We start from the raw sequence: 18,306 nt of genomic DNA on the forward strand, positions 1-18,306 counted from the left end.
CTAAGCTTTCCAAAACAAAGCAGGAGAAGTTGAGGGAAAAGTGGAGAAAGTACCAGCGAGACTGCTGATGTTCTTAACTTAACCCCACAATCTATGGACACGTCAGATGAGCAAATTCAGCATCTCAACAATCCAGAGCATATGCATAATCATCTGGACGATCGTGACTATGAGCAGCCAGTTACAGAGAGGCCGCAAGCATCCTCAACCCCTGCAAGGAAAGGAAAGTAAAGAAAGAACAAATACTATACAGCTCAGTGCTGAAAGAGAGGGAAAAGCTGAGGTCTGAACTTCGCAAAGTTAAAAGGGAACTCCCGGCAGCAAAACAAAAGACAAAAAAAGATACAGGAAACTGCATTGGCAAAAGACAAAAAAGAAAATGGTCAGTGAAAAGAACAAAATGAAAAGCAATAAGAGCCTCACAAATTAAAAGAGAGGAAGTGGCCAGCTTTCTCTGTAGGGATGAGAATAGTTGCATGTTATCAGGCAAAATGTATCGCACCTGTGCAAGTGTTGCTATAATGAGATTGACTTTGAAGGACCTCTGGAGGAGACTGTTCTAACATGGCAGCAGTGTAGTCACATCTGAAGAAGGCAAAACCTTTGCTAACTTTGCAAAAGTCACACAAAGTGGAAAGTGTGATGATCTGCTGGCTTTGCTTAACAAGAAGCTAGACTCTCTAGCTAAGCACCAATTCAACTGGCTCCACCAAGTCAAAACACTCAGAGAGCTGAAAGAAACACTACGTGAGGATGAAGTCTGCATTCGTGTAGACTTCTGAGAAATATGGCTGTGAGCTCAAGAAGTGAAATTCAGGCTTTCCGCTTCGGGGCAGCCGCTAGCAGGTTACAATCCACGCAAGTGTGGTGTATACACCCTTATCATCCTTTTCCTATGCCGCTCTCTCTGCCTCTCCCCGCCATGATGAATGTGCTGTATGGGCTCGCATGGAGCCTGTATTGAAGGATGCCATAGGCAAATGTAACACACCCACCACTCTACATATCATAAGTGATGGACCAGTGACCCAATACAGAAACAAGAAAAAAAAATGTTCTTCTCAACACAATGCCTTTTCTAAATGGGTTTCAAAGGGTCCCTTGAAATTAGTGAGAGATCGCATGGGAAAGGAGCTCCTGATGTAGTGGGAGGGGCTGTCAAGCATACTGCAGACACAGCAGTCCAAAGAGGCACTGACTTGCAGACAGCTGAGGAACTTCCTGAAGGATCAGCCCTCAAGCATCGAGTACTTTTGGATATCCGAGGAAGTCGTTTCCAAGTACGATGAGTCGGTCCCAACAAATGTCCCGGCCGTAAAGGGTACGCTGAAAATTCGACAAGTGACCTCTGAAGAGCGAGCTGCGATTCAGTGGAGGGAAATTTCATGTTTCAGACCTGATATCTGCAAGTGCTATGATCCAACTGCAGTAGATCTCCGCAACCTGCAATCAGAAGACCTCCCCTCAACATCTACCAACTGTCAGCAGGATCTGAAAGGCAAGTTCATTCTGGTCAGATATGAAAGTAAGCCTTTCGTGGGACAGGTCATCCAGGTGGTGGGTGAAGAAGTAAAAGTGAGCTTCATGCAACAACTGGGTGGGAAGAATGTCTTCACCTGGCCTCATCTACCTGACATCCCTTTTTTATTATGCGCCAGAACCTTTGAACTCATGTAACTCAAAACTCATGACACAGGACTGGAAACATTTCCAAGCACACACACAGCCCTAAACACACGATTCTCCGTCTCTCTCTATCCCTTCCACCACCACCTCACACACACAACTTTTGACATGTTTTTACACTAATTCATCGCAGTCAAAACACGAGTTCACATGATTTTTGGAAGTTTGTTTTTCAAATTAATTCATAAAATAACACAAGTTCACATGATTTTTTGATGTTTGTTTTTTAAATTAATTCATAAAATAACAACTTCACATGATTTTTGGATGTTTAATTTGTAAAAATTAATTAATCTTGTTGATGTTTTTTCTTCATTGAAAATAATTTATAAAAGTTCAATTGACCTTGTTCACTGTCATGCTTGATTTTTAGTGCCAGTTTCTTCAACAGACAATGGCCTTTGTAGAAGCAACATAGTCAGGTGGTGTAACTGGTTTGTGTCAATTGGTGTCACCAGTATTTTTCATAAAAATTGTATAATATACAGGAACATTCATGAGGAATAAGATGTAATCCTCTACTGCAATGTATTAACGTGTTTTTACAGTTTATACATAATTTGTCAAATATTATTTACAAAACAGTGTTTTCAGCATTTGTCCGGCTCTATATTACTAAAACGCATACAATTTTCATTTAAAATAATCCTAATAAAATCTATTTTCATGTGATATTTTAAAATTAAGTAACTGTTTTCATAAGTACACTTGCAGACATGAAACCAACAAAAATACAAAATATACATTTTAGCAAACCTGATGCAAGCTTTTTAAAAAAATTTAATTTTTTTTTTGAATTGCTCATAATGCAAACCCTTATTTGTCACTGACCCGCCTCTGCCTCCTAATTGTGCTGCTGCCTGTCTCTCAGACTAAAATGTGAAATGCCCCAACGCCTGTGAGAAAAGACCTTTTTTGTTGTTGTCATAACCATTGCTTGACCCCACACATCAAACATCCAAGATCAAAGATGTTTTGGAAAGCAGTATGGTGTGACAATTTGCTCCATCGCACCACTTTGTGCTGCAGGGTCTTTTTTGACCCCAGAGGACAATTATTAAGGATTAATAATTCATTATTAATTATTAAGTAATTTGATTGGACATAATTCAATCAAATGATCTCAAATTTATTTCAATCACAAAGAGCATAGTATCGGACAACCCTCATTATTTTCAGACCATTTGATGAATAAAAAACAATTTTGACAGGAAAAGATTTAACTTGGGGTCAGAACCACAGGACAACACGAGGATTAAGGTAAATATGAATTGTTTTTTTCAACTTTGTAAGGTGTCCTGTTCAAGCCACACGTGCGTGGTCAACTAGGTGATGTGTGGTGACATCTATGTGTCCGCACTGAGCAGTGGGGGAGGGGCAGGGGTTACAGACACAGCACACAGAGAGAGAGAGAGAAACAGGAGGGAGGAAGACACACGCGTGAGAGAGAGAACAGCCCCTACAGAGACAACACGCTGGAAAGGTGAGAAAATGAGTGACGGCAGGAAACGCAGTAAAATTGAGTGTAGAGTATTAGACTTGCAGGAAGTGATACAATAGGCATAAATCATGAAAATTAATTTTCATAGTGAAATAACATTTTACTTTTTTGTATTTAAAATTAAAAGGTTTTCAAGTGAAATTCCTTCTCAGTTAAGATTGTCTAGCCCTGCCTGAAAGAAATGTATTAATTCTTGAGTGTTTGTTGGGGCTATGGAACCCACAATTACCTCTGAAGGGCAATGTGGTTATGAGCAAAATAGAGAACCGTACTCAATTGCACTAAGCAATGTTTGGTTGTTTTCCATGCGTCTCCCTCGACAATTTTAATGCTCGCAAATGCCAAGCGCATCTCTACTAGAAGGTTGAGATGTGTATATTGCAGTACTTTCAACATCCTAAACCTGAGTATTATGAGTGGCAAGTTATGATAAGCAACTTCACATAGGAATCCATTTTGTGCAGCGCTTCTCTGGATTCAGAGGCTTGTAATTCCCAACTACATCAATATATTAATACACTTTCTGTTTGAATGTGTAGAAGAGATTGTTCTGAATGTTGAATTTGAGAATCTTATCAAAACAGATTTCCATTAATAAATGACGTGGTTTTATTTTGCCTTTAAGTGTGGGGGCGGGGGAGGGGCGCCCCCTCTCCCTCCCTCAGAGGAGAGGGGCTGTGGGTTGAACTTGACTGTTATTTTAAATCACAACATACAGCTCTCCTGAGTAGAAACATGGATTGTGCTGCAAACAAAAGAAACCACCAACCTAATGGCAAATACCAGGTAATACAAATGTGTAACTTAACTCATATATTTAAATAATATTATCTTTTATCTATTATCTGTCCTTCAAGGTTAAGGTTTCATATCACAGATCGTGCAGGGCCAATTATTCCAGTCCTAACAACTGTAATCAAGATCTTTTTGCTTATGATGCCAAGTATCACAGAAGCTGCCTTGGACACTATATTTCAGAGAGAAACATTTCAGCAGCCAGACATAAATATCTGTCTGAAAAAAAGTTAAGTGAATATGAAGAAGCTTTCACTAAACTAATTGAAGAAATAACTAGCAAAGTTTTTTCTGAGAATATGACTGTCAGAACACTGAATGCTGTCACCGAGAGCTATGTTTCAAAACTGAGTGCAGCTGCAGGACCAAGCATGTATAAATCATGGAAACTCAAAGAGAAATTGATCCAGCATTACGGAGATGAACTGATTTTCATTGAACGTCCTGGAAAATCAGATCTTATCTGTTCTAGTGCCGTCGCTGTTGCTCACGCAATGAGAGGAGCTTCCATACTAAGAGAAAAACTAACAGAGGACAAGGAGCCAATGCCTCAACTGAGAACAGAGACTCTCACTGACAATCAAATCCTACACAAGGCTGCAGGTATCCTAAGGAGAAGTATGGAAGAGGTTAGGCATGAGCCTCAGTTCTACCCAGGTGGTGACACGCTTTCCCTTCTCCAGTGCAGTAAATATGTACCAGCAGAAGTGTATGATTTTGTTAACTGGTGCATTACTTCTGATGCCTTCAGAAAACTGCAGACCTGTAATGATGACCCAGCCATAAAGAAAAATCTACGTGTGATATCTTTTTGCCATGGTGTAATTGCACAGTGCTGCGGCCTGCCGCATATTCGTCACCGACATCAGATATTTATAAAAAGCAATAAAATCAGGCAACTACAAGGTCAACTACATTCCTGAGGACCCCATTTTCAAACCTTCAGCTCTACTGCATGCTTCAAGATCACTCAAGCTCCTATAAGTTTACCATTTTCCCTTAAACTTGTTCGTACAGATACTCTAGAGAGATGAAAGCTATGAAAAATACACTTCAAGAGGTAACAAAGGAAAGGAACAGAATGAAAAACCATTGGGTACAAGAACAAGCTTGGAATAAAAAAACACAAGAATCACCCTGAAAAAAAACAGAGCAGCTGCTGCGGGGAAGCCAACTCAAAAACCCCTCCATCAAGAAAATTCAGCTGTTCCACAATGCACTCATTCATGAAGTCTGCCCACAAGAACAAGAACTTGACGCTGTCAGGCAAGGTTCTGAAAAAATATTGGCTACTTCACCAGACAAGGCAATTTTGTTTTATTTTGTTTACCTGAACTTTGGTTCTACAGTGTTAATTAACATCTGTGAAAGAAACTGGAGTCTAGCATCCAATCAATGGGCGGCATATCATCTGTTCATCTGATCAAAATAGAGCATTAGGGATCAAAGTCTCTTTAGCCAGCCTGTTCTGCAGTGCATCATAGGTAGAATAAGATGATGCACAGAAGAGAAAAAAAATTGCAACAGTGACACTTTTGACACTGAAGTGGACTTAGCTTTTAAGCTAGAGATTTTAATGAATCCGTTGACACCAAATACACCATGCTGGCTTACTGGGAAAGGGGTGAAACGTTGCTCCAAAGTTGAAATGTTTTAGCACGAGTGAACTTTGAAGGGGGGAATCTTAATATCGCATGTCATGCTATGTGACTATCTCGCACGCGCACATCGCGATGGCGATGTTCAACCGATATAGCACTACTCAGAAGGTTCAGGATTTCTACCATAATGCAGCACGAATGACAAACAGGACACAATCACGCGGAAGGAAATAAAGCATCAGAGAATGATTCTGACTGATACAGTATTGAACCTCCACAAAAAGTTCACCAAGAAGGAACCAAGAGTGAAGCTCAGTTATTCATCCTTCTGTGCCTTACGTCCATTCTATGTCACAGCACCTAGACCGTCGGATCGTAAGACACGCCAAGTACCGTGAGAATGCTAAGCTGATGCTTGAAGTCCGAAGAGAAATGGTGTCGTCGAGCCTATCAAACTGGAGGATAGTTTTGAACTTGTCTGCTGTTCACAGACAAGCGAGGCACGTCTTCTGCGCTCCTGCACCCGGTGTCTCCACAAACATACACTTCCCACACCACAGCAAGACCAGACCAATGTTGAATGCCAGCAATGGGAACGAGTTCAGGATCAACACAAGACTTGTTGGGAGAGCTTCTCCTACGATATGAAGACAAACTGAAGACAGAAACAACAACACACGTGTGCTCATTTCAGAACCAGACCAGAGAGTACAGCAGCATGATCGAGAAGTGCAATGATAGCACAGTAAGTGTGCGTGTTGACTTTTCTGAGGCGTGGAAATGCAAGTATACTTCTGAGGTGCAGTCATGCCATTTTGGTCAGAATCTCCCACAGCTCAACCTGCACACTGGCATGTACTATACAAAAGAACAGAAGACAGGCTTTTGCACAGTATCAGAATTCAAGCGACAAGATGCGTCTGCCATTTGGACTCACTTGGAAGCAGTCCTGACAGATATTCGTTTAAAGTTTCCAAAAGTTGATACTATTCACTTTTGGTCAGATGGCCCCAGCAAGCAATACAAGAACAAGAAGAACTTTTCTCTCCTCTGCAGTGTCCCTCCAACTCTAAGTTTCAAGAGAACAACCTGGGAGATATACAACCTGTCTGCTGAAGTCATGGATTTCATAGAGGAGAAACATATACACCATATACTTCCCAATAAAGCTAAATGAGTGGTGGAGTGATGTAAAACAGTCAGGGAATACTCACAGGAGTTCACGAATTATCATTATTATTATTTTTGTGCCAGATGTGTTTTGTGGCATTTACACAGAATGCTTTCTTTAATTTGAAACATTTCAGTTTATGGAAAAGAGACTGTAAGACGTAGTTATTCATTTATCTGTTCTTCACGTCTAGTTTACAGAAGAATATGATCTATATTATTTTATGAGTGGGGGGCACTACATGACAGTTAAATATGAGGTCAGTGATGAATTCTATCTTATTGCTACTGGTAATGATTTTTTTTTTTACTTATGATGATTATTAAGGGGTACTTTTATTAATGATAGCCTATTGCTAATTGAAGATGTTTCTTATTGAATGTTTGCCACATTGCTCACAATTGTTATTTGTTATCTGTTCTTCACTTCCAATATACAGTTTACAGAAGAATATAATGTATTATTTTATGAGTAGGGGACACTACATGACAGTCGAAGATGATGTCAGTGATGCATTTTACATTATTCCTACTCGTAATTACTTTATTTTTTACTATGATGATTTGATATTTGATGGTATGTAAGTAAACGTTGTATGATGTTAGATCTTTTAAAAGGAGTACACGTGAAACAGTATAAAAAATGAACAAAAGTGAATATTCGACATTTAACAGCATATGTTTACTAACAATGCCAGATAATGATTTAAAAACTCTAAATACATATTAGACAAAATAAATTAAAATGTATTTGCTTTTTATCATGTCTGCGGTGTGGACAAAAACAAAGTAATAACTGGAAGAACGCCTATTTTATGAAGAAAATACAAAATGAGGAGGTTGCACCGATACATTGCTCAACAGCCAAGACCTTGGTCTATAATGATATACCTTCAGATTTTGTTATTTAACTAACTTTTTATTTTTCAAATTAAAACCCGTTTTATTCAAATTCCCAAGAATCGGTGAAAGCCACTGGACCAGTTCTAGGTTCTGATGGAGTGGGGCGACAGATTAAAATTAAACCAGAGACCAGGTTCTTTAAAATTAAAGCCTGTACTTTACTTAAAGTAAACAAGAACAATAAACACAACAGTGTTCAGACAGTGTCTATCGTATCCTGCAGGTATGGGTTGGTATTCGCTTTCCCTTTTTCAGGTTTCTTTTCCTGAATAAGAAATATTCTTCCTTAATAATTCATCCAGGTAGGATGATTTAAATTATGTTAGACCGGTCTGTGACCAACTATCTCAATTTATGGTAATAGGTTGCACCTACTTTGGTTTCGTTATTTTTCTATTAATTCCATAAGTAGAAAAACCTTTTCACTATTTAAAAGCATCTAAATCCAAATAAAGCAAAACAATATTACACCTTAAATCACAATATTGACAATTATGAAACAGAATGTAAACATGTAACACTTCAGTTCAAGTTCAATAAAGTTAAAGTTCAGTGAAATATCTCCAACACTCCTACCTCTCTGGCAGCGAGTTTACCAGTAATCCATCTGGCAAATCCTCATTGAAGCGATGAATATGAAGGTGAAGATGAAGATGTCTTTTAGGGACAAAGTCTGTGGGTTTGGCTCGCGATCTTGTGTCCCACGGTCGCGTGCGTAGGCTATGTGTTGTCTCCCGCGCCGAGGAAGAGTGTCTCTCTCTGGTTTAGCTAAGGCGATTACCTCTTTGCTAGCGACCAGTCACTCGTTCAAGTGCAAACAGTACAACGAAGCATCAATAAAACGAGCTGAAACTCACCAAAACCGCTGTGGCTTATTCAAACATGGTCCTCATGAAACACCAAGTACATGGGTATTATTTTCCAGGCGTTAAACCAACTGTCTCTGTAACTATTTCACTGTTAATTTCTCTGCTTCTCTCCCCTCCCCCCTCGCTCTCGGCTCTGCTCAGCTGAGCTCTATGCGTAAACACGGGGCAAAGAGTGTCTTAAAGGGGAAGCGTCATCACATTTCTTAAAGGCATGTTTTACATCATTTCCATGCAATTATTGCCAAATCTGTGTTAACTGGCTCTTAATGAAACGTATGCATTTAATCCAAAAACATACTTATGCTTCTAATTCTTTGTCATTTCCACATATTAATCCTGTGCTAACTCAACAAACCATACAAACTGAGGTAGCAACTATTCAAGAGGGTTGAGTTACTCCCTGCCTTGTAGGCTACACTATTTATTAATAGAAAAATAAAAGCTCAATTTCAACAAACCAAACTGATGAACTGAAGTGACTGACAGTAAATCACACACTGTTCACTTAATTTAAATTTCCACAGAAGACAATAATTTTCACAAAACTATATCAGGTTGCAGTGTCTCATGCAGCATTGTAAGCGGGGTTACCCATTGTTTATTTTACTCCTGAAACCTGGCATCTTTTAGCTTTCGCAAGTGCATCGATATCAGGTGTCACATCCTGACTGGCAGCCAATTTCAGGATGTTATTCAAGTGCTTGTGCTTGAGCCTTGAGCGCAGCTTTGTTTTATTGATGCTCATTACAGAGAAAACTTGCTCACAAAGACATGTGGTTCCAAACATGCTCAACACTTTTGCAGCAAGGGCTGTCGAGTTGGGGTGACCTGGCAAGAGATACTGATAAAATATGTCCAAGCCAGCTGTGGCAAATTAGCCCTTCAAATCTGAGTCACGAAAATGTGAAATTAACACCTTCATGACGTTAACACGTAAACACGTTTGACACCCCTGTTCTAAATCTAAAGGGAAATTTTGACACATTCGAGATTCTCCTCTGAAAATTGTGACACCACACACAATACAGTGAAATTCTATGAAATCAGAATTATTGCTTCAGTAATATTTGGCCGATGTATGTATATGTATATATTTATGTAGCACTTTTGTTTCTATTCTGTCTACCAGTTACTACTTAGTTATTGTAGCCTACAACAGAGTTAGGAAGTCCCTATAACAGATATATTCCTGTGTTGCAGAAGAACCTCAGCGATATTGATGAAAAATGATGGGCTCTGACTGCCATTGTTTTACATACATTCAAACTTAAACTTACACGGGGTCAAACTAGCAGTAGCAGCTACAGGTAAACAAGCCGGCTGTCGGGGGTGCGCGCGCAGCTCAGAGATGACATCTTCCAGGTCGGAGGTAGTGGGTCAACCTACAGACCGCGGATGTTGATAACAGACAGAGGGGAATAGCACTAGTAACAAAATATTGGTGAAATGAACTAGTTTTGTGGCAGATAATGCTCATAGAGGCTGCGCTTCAGTGCCCCGAACACTCCAGTCCAGTCCGGTCCAGGTTGTAAAAAAACTGTAGTTCCCCTTTAAGTAGTTTCTGTGCTTACAATAATGTTTGTGTCTTAATTGAGAAAAATAACTTTTTCTCTGATCTAAAACAGAGCTCTGAGCTGATCTCCTCTGAAGATAAGGGGTCAGGTGATTGGCAATTTGGCAGTTGGAATTTCTCTAATCCACCCAGTCATGGCCCATAGCCATGACAATAGCATTTCATGATGATGATATGATAACAACATAAACATTTAATTTTTAAGTATGATAACTAACAACAGCAGAGCTAGGGAGAGGAAGTGTTGGTAAACCTAAATTTGGTTGAAAAAATTTCCACATTGAAGCCACTGATACATAGAAACTTGGCATTCACTATTTTGTGTTTCTGATAATATGGGGTTTTCTGTCTGTAGGAGATGACAAAAAAGGCAAAGATGGCTGCACAAGTCCCTCCCCGGGTAGGTGTACTTGTATTAGACAATCTGGCTCTATTGACGCCTTTAAATCTAAACTCAAAACTCACTTTTTTGACTTAGGCTTTAATTAGTCCTTGACATCGACTGCTAGCTTCCTCGGTGGGTCGGTCTCAGTCTCGATGAGTAATCTATAGTATTAGATTCCACATTGTCCTGAAACAAGCTATTGTTTTGAAGAAAGTTGCATAACTGACAGGGGAGGTTAGAAATGGGTCTACAGTTCGCCAATACACCTGAATCTAGAGTAGGCTTTTTAAGAAGAGGTTTAACTACAGCTAATTTAAATGACTGAGGTACATAACCTGTAACTAGAGACAGTTTGATCACGTCTAAGAAAGAATCAGAATCAGAATCCTTTATTAAGAACTTCTTTAAGCAGACTGGTTGGGACGGGGTCTAGGAGACAAGTCGATGGTTTTGACAAAGAGATCGTTGAGGTTAATTGTTGAAGCTTGATTGGAGAAAAACTGTCCAGGTATACAGCAGGTTTTACAGCTGAGTTTAAAGTTCCTGTGCACTTGACACTAACAAATCTGAAGGTCAGTATTGGTGTATTTTACTTGAGAACCTGTTAGTGTTTATTTTTGATTTTTTTCTCTCAGATGAATTGGGCAGGGTGCCTGAGGAGAAGAGGACATCATGGAGACAAAGAAGTCAAAGTGGAGAGAGGGCATCCAAGGAGAAAAGGAACAGTTGGAGAAGAAGCGGGATGTCCGAGGAGAAGAGGATGACATGGAGACAAAGAAGTCAAAATGGGTTTTAACAACAGTTAAACAGTCAATGGGTTAAACAGTCAATGGGTTTTAACAAATAAGGTGCGAGTGACTTTGGAATCTTACTATAAGCATGTACTTTTACAAGTTACAATATATCTGACGAGAAAAAAAGGCAATTACACTGATTTACCGTGTGCTCCCGAATTAGAAGTCCATCTTCCTTACCAAGGTAGAGGCAAAGAGCCTTGAGAACTGCTGCCTTTTTGAGATTAACATCACTTGTAGCCTGTGTGAAGAGATTCCACCGATTAAAACATTCAGAAACACATAAATAACTGCAAAGAAATTTTCCAATATCCAACCTGTGGTAACCTACAAACATTGACTTCCAATCAGCTTTGTCAAGTTTGATCTATATAGCTCAAAAATATGTCAAACATACTGTAAAAGGTCATCCTTTTTTAATTACAAAATAGCTGAAGCGTGGCCTAGTTTTTATTTTTTTTAAAGTGAGGTATGAATATGTTTTAACTCCTGTTTATTAAGGGATATACAGTACAACCAACATCTACAGCCCGATCTTTTTATCACCACCTAAGAAAACAGGATTGAACTGGCACCTGTCTGATCACATGGCTGCATCTCTCGCCCATATGGTATTATTGCCTTAAAAAGACAATATTTCTTTAGAAATTATTTTTGCACCTTGCAAATAATCCAGGCTGTTACTGATGATGCAAACTGGGGCTTCATATGGACAATACAATTACACAGTGATTGCAATTAACATTGTATATTTAATATGCTGTTCTGTTTTAAGGGTGACTTTAACATCTGTCTATTTTCTGGCCAGAAACATCTCCCTTCTTCTGGAAAACAGATGTCAACTGGGGTAAAAGATTGTCCAACTGTACCATGAAGTTTGTCTCAAGTGGAAGTGTTGTAATCTGCTGGAATTAGGCATTTATCTGTTAGAAGTTAGAAGAGTAGCTTGCCATAGAGTTCTTCTGCCCCCAAGTGGCCAAAATAAAGAACTGCTTCCTCTACAGGAGATTTTTCTCTCTCCAAATGTTGGTTGTTTTACCGTATCAGACTTTAAATTTTAACAGGTGCACACTGAAATTGCACAATAAGAAGAGAGGAAAAGGCAAGCATGTATTTACCTCATCAGTATGAAAGAATGCAGACCATCTGGCTTTAAACTCTCTGGCTGCTGGGTTTTGCTTCACCACCTCACTGTTTCTTTGTCTGACATCATTCAAAAGTTCAACTCTCACATTTTCAAGACTTTCATCTGTGAGGGTGTGATGGACAATTTAATTTTAATTTTAATTTTAATTTTAATTTTAATGAAACGCTACAGATTGGATGGTGCCGGAATCATGTTTGTGATTGCACTTACATCTCCAACCCAACGCCACAATGCAATACCACCCAAAATGAAAGCCAACCAACGCTGCTTCTTATAGGCCAGTCAGCAATCGCAGACATTACCCTCGTTAATACCAAATTGAGTTAAAATGTTGAAAGTGCAAAAATTACCAGCATGGCAATTAATAGAAGCAAATAAATATAAGAATACTGTGCAAGTGGGCCTAAGTTTTCACACATTTTGTAGGATAATTTTAAAGTATAGCTTACTATTCATTTAACAGATATTTTCTTTTATGTGAAATAATATTTACAATTACACAGTCTTCAAAAGATTAGATTCTATGATTAAGTTTATCGATTTGAGGGTCCATCCTTTGCCCATTATCACCAAAAGTATATTTTTTATCTAGCTTTTAGGATCAACCAATCACAGCTTTTGTAATGATGACTCATACCTAGCAACGGGGTCAACCACACCTCCTCACTAAGATAGGAGTTTCTGTCCATTCCTTGCTCAGCATTGTCTGAGAATAATCTGGAATCACTCCTAAGCTAAGACTCCTTGCTAGGAATTTTTAGGTTAAGTTAGGAGCTCTCTGAGAGGATTCTCAGAATCTTTAGGAATATGGGCCCAGGTAAATATTTGTACTTAGATCTGTATCAAGACAACACAATGTCAACTTCACGGTTGACCTTTCCTCCAATACAGTAATGATGACATTAGTGTTCTGTTATTTTGTCACTTTTTGAATTAAATTCTTGAGAATTTGGACAAAACTGGTTTAAACTTTGAAAAAAAACCCAAGAAGAAATCTATACTCATGTTTATAGAACAATTTCTCAACAATTAAGTACAGTAATGTAAGTAAAGTTTTATGTCATTTGTTCATAAAATATGTGTTTTTCCTGTCATAACTTAGTTTTTGTCAACACCGTTAGACACGATAGAAAATTAATCATTCCTATTTGTTTGGTCTGCTATAGATTTAACCCTTGTGTCTTCACCTTGACTACACACATGTTAAATGTTGAATATTCCTTTTTATTAAATTTTTATGCTGTGTCACATGTGCTCTTTGAAAACTCTTACGTCACAAAAGTCTTATCATTTGCATTTAATACAAAGAATAAAAGTTCTGGACATAAAAGAACACATTATTTCATTTAAAGAAACAACTACATTAATAATTTGGCTGTTTTAGAGAAACAGTTTGAAAGTATTCAAAAATACATACAAAATACTAAAGATTTTCTCCACTCAAATACATTTAACTTTGCTCATCCACTTAATTAAACAATTTGGTACAACAAATAACTTATCATGTAAATTTTACTTTCTTTCACCACTGTCAGACAGAGAAAATGATGGTGTTGACAAAAATAACAAACCTATAGGAACTTTTTTGACCTTTTTATTTTAGCAGATGTGAAGAGTTGTAGGGGGGTCGTCAGGAATATAGCTGACTATGTATTTGTCTGATTTTACTGCTAAATTATAAATGGCTTTTTGCTGTGACGCTAGTTTGGATGCCTCTTTCCTTTTATTTTATTCCAGGCTGTTAAGGACAAACGCCTAAAGACATATTCGCCATAACGAACCCCTGCTTATGGTAAATATACCATATTTCAATATATTTCCATTGCACAGTCAGTGGTGTAGATGTCAGCGTTAGATGTTAACTACTATCTGATATTATTTTGCTTCTGGATTCTTTCTCTTCAGAAAAATTGGTCAGAGATTATCAAGGCCACGTTGCGGGTGCCAACCCCACAAAGAAAATGCTGGAGAACGCTAAACAGTGTTCAATGCACATCATTCAGTTTTTGCGGTTCATGGCCAACTCAAAAATCCCAAATGTGGATTTACTCTTTCTGAAGAATTATGGAAGAGTTCGAGAGTAAGACTACACATTTTTTAAAGATTTATCTCTTGGAATTGATGTGTAATTAAAATAAAAGACATGAACTTGAAAAAAATGTTCACCAAGGTTTGTGGCTGAACTCAAAGGGCGTGGATTCAAACCGAAAACACAGAAAATGTACCTCACTGATGTGAGGTGAGGTGTGATTGGATAAAAGTCTACAGTAACTGAAGGAACTTACAGCACCATGAGTGAGGAGGGCTTTGCTGTCCTTCAAGACAGTATTGAGGGCAAAATAGCTCCCCTGGAAGTCAAAAGATGTCATGATCATGATAATGATATATAGGAAATATTAAGGATATAGATGAAAAAAGACTTGACTTTATTGATCCCTTTGAGATGACTCCCTCAGGAAAATTGAATTTCCAGCTGCTTACAAAGTAAGGAAGCAGCACACAAGGCAGTTTGCAAACAACAACAACAACTACTCGCAAACGGGTTTATAAATATATATATACATATAAAAATAAGAAAAAAAATGAACAATAAACTCTTAGCTAAAAATAAACAATAAATTCTTGGTTAAAAATAGAAAGTAGAGATAAGAAGAAAATGAAAATAAATATAGAGGACTGTATATGGCATTGTGTTATTGTACAGTGGATAAATACAAGATACAGTTCAGTCACCAAACACGCTTAATTTTGTGGATTGTTACTCTTCATCTTGTGCCCTGATCAGGTTAATTAATAAGAAAGACAGATGATAAAGCTAAGATTCAACTATAATTCTCCTTGAGCATTAACATTCCAGGTCTGTCCTAATGTATACTTGTTAATTGATAGTATCAAGGATCAGGTAATACTGTATGTACCTTGCATGTACTTTGTGAATGTGGTAAAATGAATCCTTTATATTTTGTTTTTTGATCTTTTGTTTGTTTCAACTCACGCTTATGCACATAAATATGTATATATACTGTATATGGATTTGTATTATTCACCCCTTTGGATGTTTTCCTCTTATATATAAAAAAATATACAAAAAAAGAAACATTTTCAGAAATGGGGGAAAGCTGAAAATTCGGTATACAACAACTGTTGCCTGGGTTCTTCATCAGTCAAAGCTTTATTGTAGAGTGGCAAAGAGAAAACCACTGTTGAAGAAAGCTCATTAAATCTCAACTAGTGTTCACCCAAAGGCATGCGGGTCAACTGGAAGAAGTTTCTTTGAATAAAAAAATATTATTCATTTAATTTGCTAAGTAGCACGTTACCTTTCCTTCGTTAAATCGCCATTACATTGTGACTTCCGCCGGTATGCTTTTAATGTGAAATCTGACCGGAAGTTGGCTGTCATACAACCGCCAGCGTAACAACTCCGAGCCACAGCAACAGCTCCGTGCCACCGCTGAAGTCGATGAAACAGGGTAAACAAGCGGCGTGTTCAGTAAGTATTCAGTATTTTCTTGAGATATACAGTAGCGTAATGCCATGACAGTTTGATGCGTTGTGTAGTCATTTATTTATTTACTAAAACTGTCGGCTTTCTTGTTTAAGGGTCGCTAGCCGAACACAGGTGTATCACTAATTAGCACTTGCTAGAGTTAACAGTCAGCTAATTAAGACAGTTATCAGAGTTTTCGGGTACCATGGTGGACTGACTCGTTAAAATTAAGGTCATTTGCATGTTCGGGTGTCAGTTATCTTATTTATTTTTCTTTTTTATCTGTGCCAGGGTAGGAGTATAGCGGCCACATTCATCGAGTCCATCACACCTGGTGTGGGGGGATGGGTGATTGGTTTCGCAGCACAATGCACTTGACTCGATCCAAATTTAACCTGAAGTCATGCTTATGTGGGCGACGATAATCCAACCATGTTGAAGCAGGCAAAGTTTTTAGAGCCATGCTTTTCAGACAAGGCGCAGTTAATTTCGAACGATTTTAATGTTGGTTGGTTATAGTTATTAAGCAGTGTAGCAAGCCAGGTTTTGCTTGGAATATTACTTAAAAACGTAGTGGACGTGTAACCTAAATCATGCCAGTGGAAATCAAATTCAGAGAATATATATCTTTATATCATAGAAGAAAATAATAAACGAGCAATATGTTAAATGAAGGATTTAGGGAACCTACTGTTGGAGCCATATTGCTCATATATGAAATGTTTCTGTTTGAATACTGGTATTTATGCGTTTTATTTTTATGTTTAGAATTATTATATTATTGTAGGCTACATATTTTCATGAAACAGTGTTATGCCTTGGTTAGTTGAAATGATTGTTCCCCCTATGGTTTGCTTATGGTATCATCTGTGGCTTGATGATGAATTGTCAGGTGTGTTTAAACGGGAAAGCAGGAAGTGATTTCCCTTGGACATGGACGGGGTGATCGTACAGTTTTTTAACCACCGAATACCATCAGTTTACTATCAGTTTCGTTTCATTTGTTGATTATCCATTGGTTGATCGTTTGGAATTGTGCATCCTGATTTATGGAGTTCGTTTGGGATCGCAATAAATTGCTTTGGATTAATTAAGATAGACTACTGGGCGATTGTTGGAAGGTGCGTCTGAAAAGGTTTACCCTGATCTAGACTCGACTGTACTGATTGATTTCATTACACAATAAACTCAATATTTCACAACTAAGTTTAGGTTGGATTTAACAGAAATTGAGTTGGCATAGCACAATAAAAAGAACAGAAGACCAAGTACTCTGTTGTTTGAGTCTCGTCATCAGTTTAAATGCTTCAAAAGTGGCAGGTGGAGAGAGATGGTAAAAATTGAATGTTTGCACTTCCTGTTTCTCAGTTTGCTAAGGGGAAGAGTCCATATGTTACTCAGGTAACATATTGTTTAAAACCCTGTAATCTAATTTAACTAGAAGTGATGCCTAAGCTATCTCATTTTTTATTAATTTCTTTGCAGTTTGAAATGCCACCAAGGATCAGTCTTCTTAAAGATGCCTGTCACCATGTTGTTTTAAAGACTGACAAAACATGGAGATTGGAGGTGAAGTACATCAATGCAGTGAAAGGTAAGATGGTGTTAGATTAGATTAGATTAGATTGTACTTTATTTATCCCTTGGGAAGGTTCCCTCAGGGAAATTGAGGTTCCAGCAGCATCACAAAGACCGACAGTACAGTAAAAAAGTAAAAAGAAAAGACAAGCACACAGAGTTCAAATAGACAAAAAGTAGAAGTAAAAGCACAAAAAGAGCACAGTTGTGTGTAGGACAGGTACAGTGCAAGTATAAATATATAAATACAAAAATATAATAAATATAATAATATAAGAAAAATGGTACATTGCACAGTAGATATTGCACAGTTATTGTTGTTATTGCACAGAGATATTGTACAGTTATTGTAGTTACTGCACATTTACAGCACTACAGATCTAGGTGTTCAGGTCATGTTGAATGCACCTTCCCCACTCTCCTGCTACTCCTCCCCCTCCCACCAAGTGCAGAGTTATAGAGTTTGATGGCTCGTGGGACAAAGGAGTCTTTGAGTCTGTTTGTTTTGCACTTAGGGAGGAGCAGCCTGTTGCTGAGAATAAATGTTATTGTTGTTAGTGTTAAATGTGTTATTGTTTATCTGGCTGTCTATCTAGATGTATAGATGGACAAGTGGTGATACATTTCTTATCAGTACATATACTCCTTATCAGTTCTTTTGCTTACTATTTTCTTTTTCCAAGAATAGATTCAGAAACAGATGATGATAATTTTTTATTAATTTTTATGTTACATTATGTTGTTTCTAGAGCAGCAACAGTAAAGCTAACAGCAGGAAAAACCACTATATAAACTAATATATCACTAGAAATTA

General features: G+C 38.0%; 1 protein-coding gene across 2 annotated transcripts in view; it reads left to right on the forward strand.

The window, feature by feature from the left end:
- The first annotated feature begins 15,828 nt into the window (after positions 1-15,828).
- The window catches only part of LOC311253891 (uncharacterized protein), a 49,997-nt gene continuing 47,519 nt past the window's right edge, over positions 15,829-18,306 (forward strand). For both annotated transcript variants that reach the window (XR_014622016.1, XM_084384358.1), the window contains exons 1-2: positions 15,829-15,917; positions 17,400-17,508. The gene's annotated coding sequence lies outside the window, so the exon portion shown is untranslated. The remainder of the gene's footprint in view (positions 15,918-17,399; positions 17,509-18,306) is intronic.

Source organism: Pagrus pagrus (assembly GCF_965226575.1).
Source record: "Pagrus pagrus genome assembly, contig: HAP1_SCAFFOLD_62, whole genome shotgun sequence".
NCBI lineage: Eukaryota > Metazoa > Chordata > Actinopteri > Spariformes > Sparidae > Pagrus > Pagrus pagrus.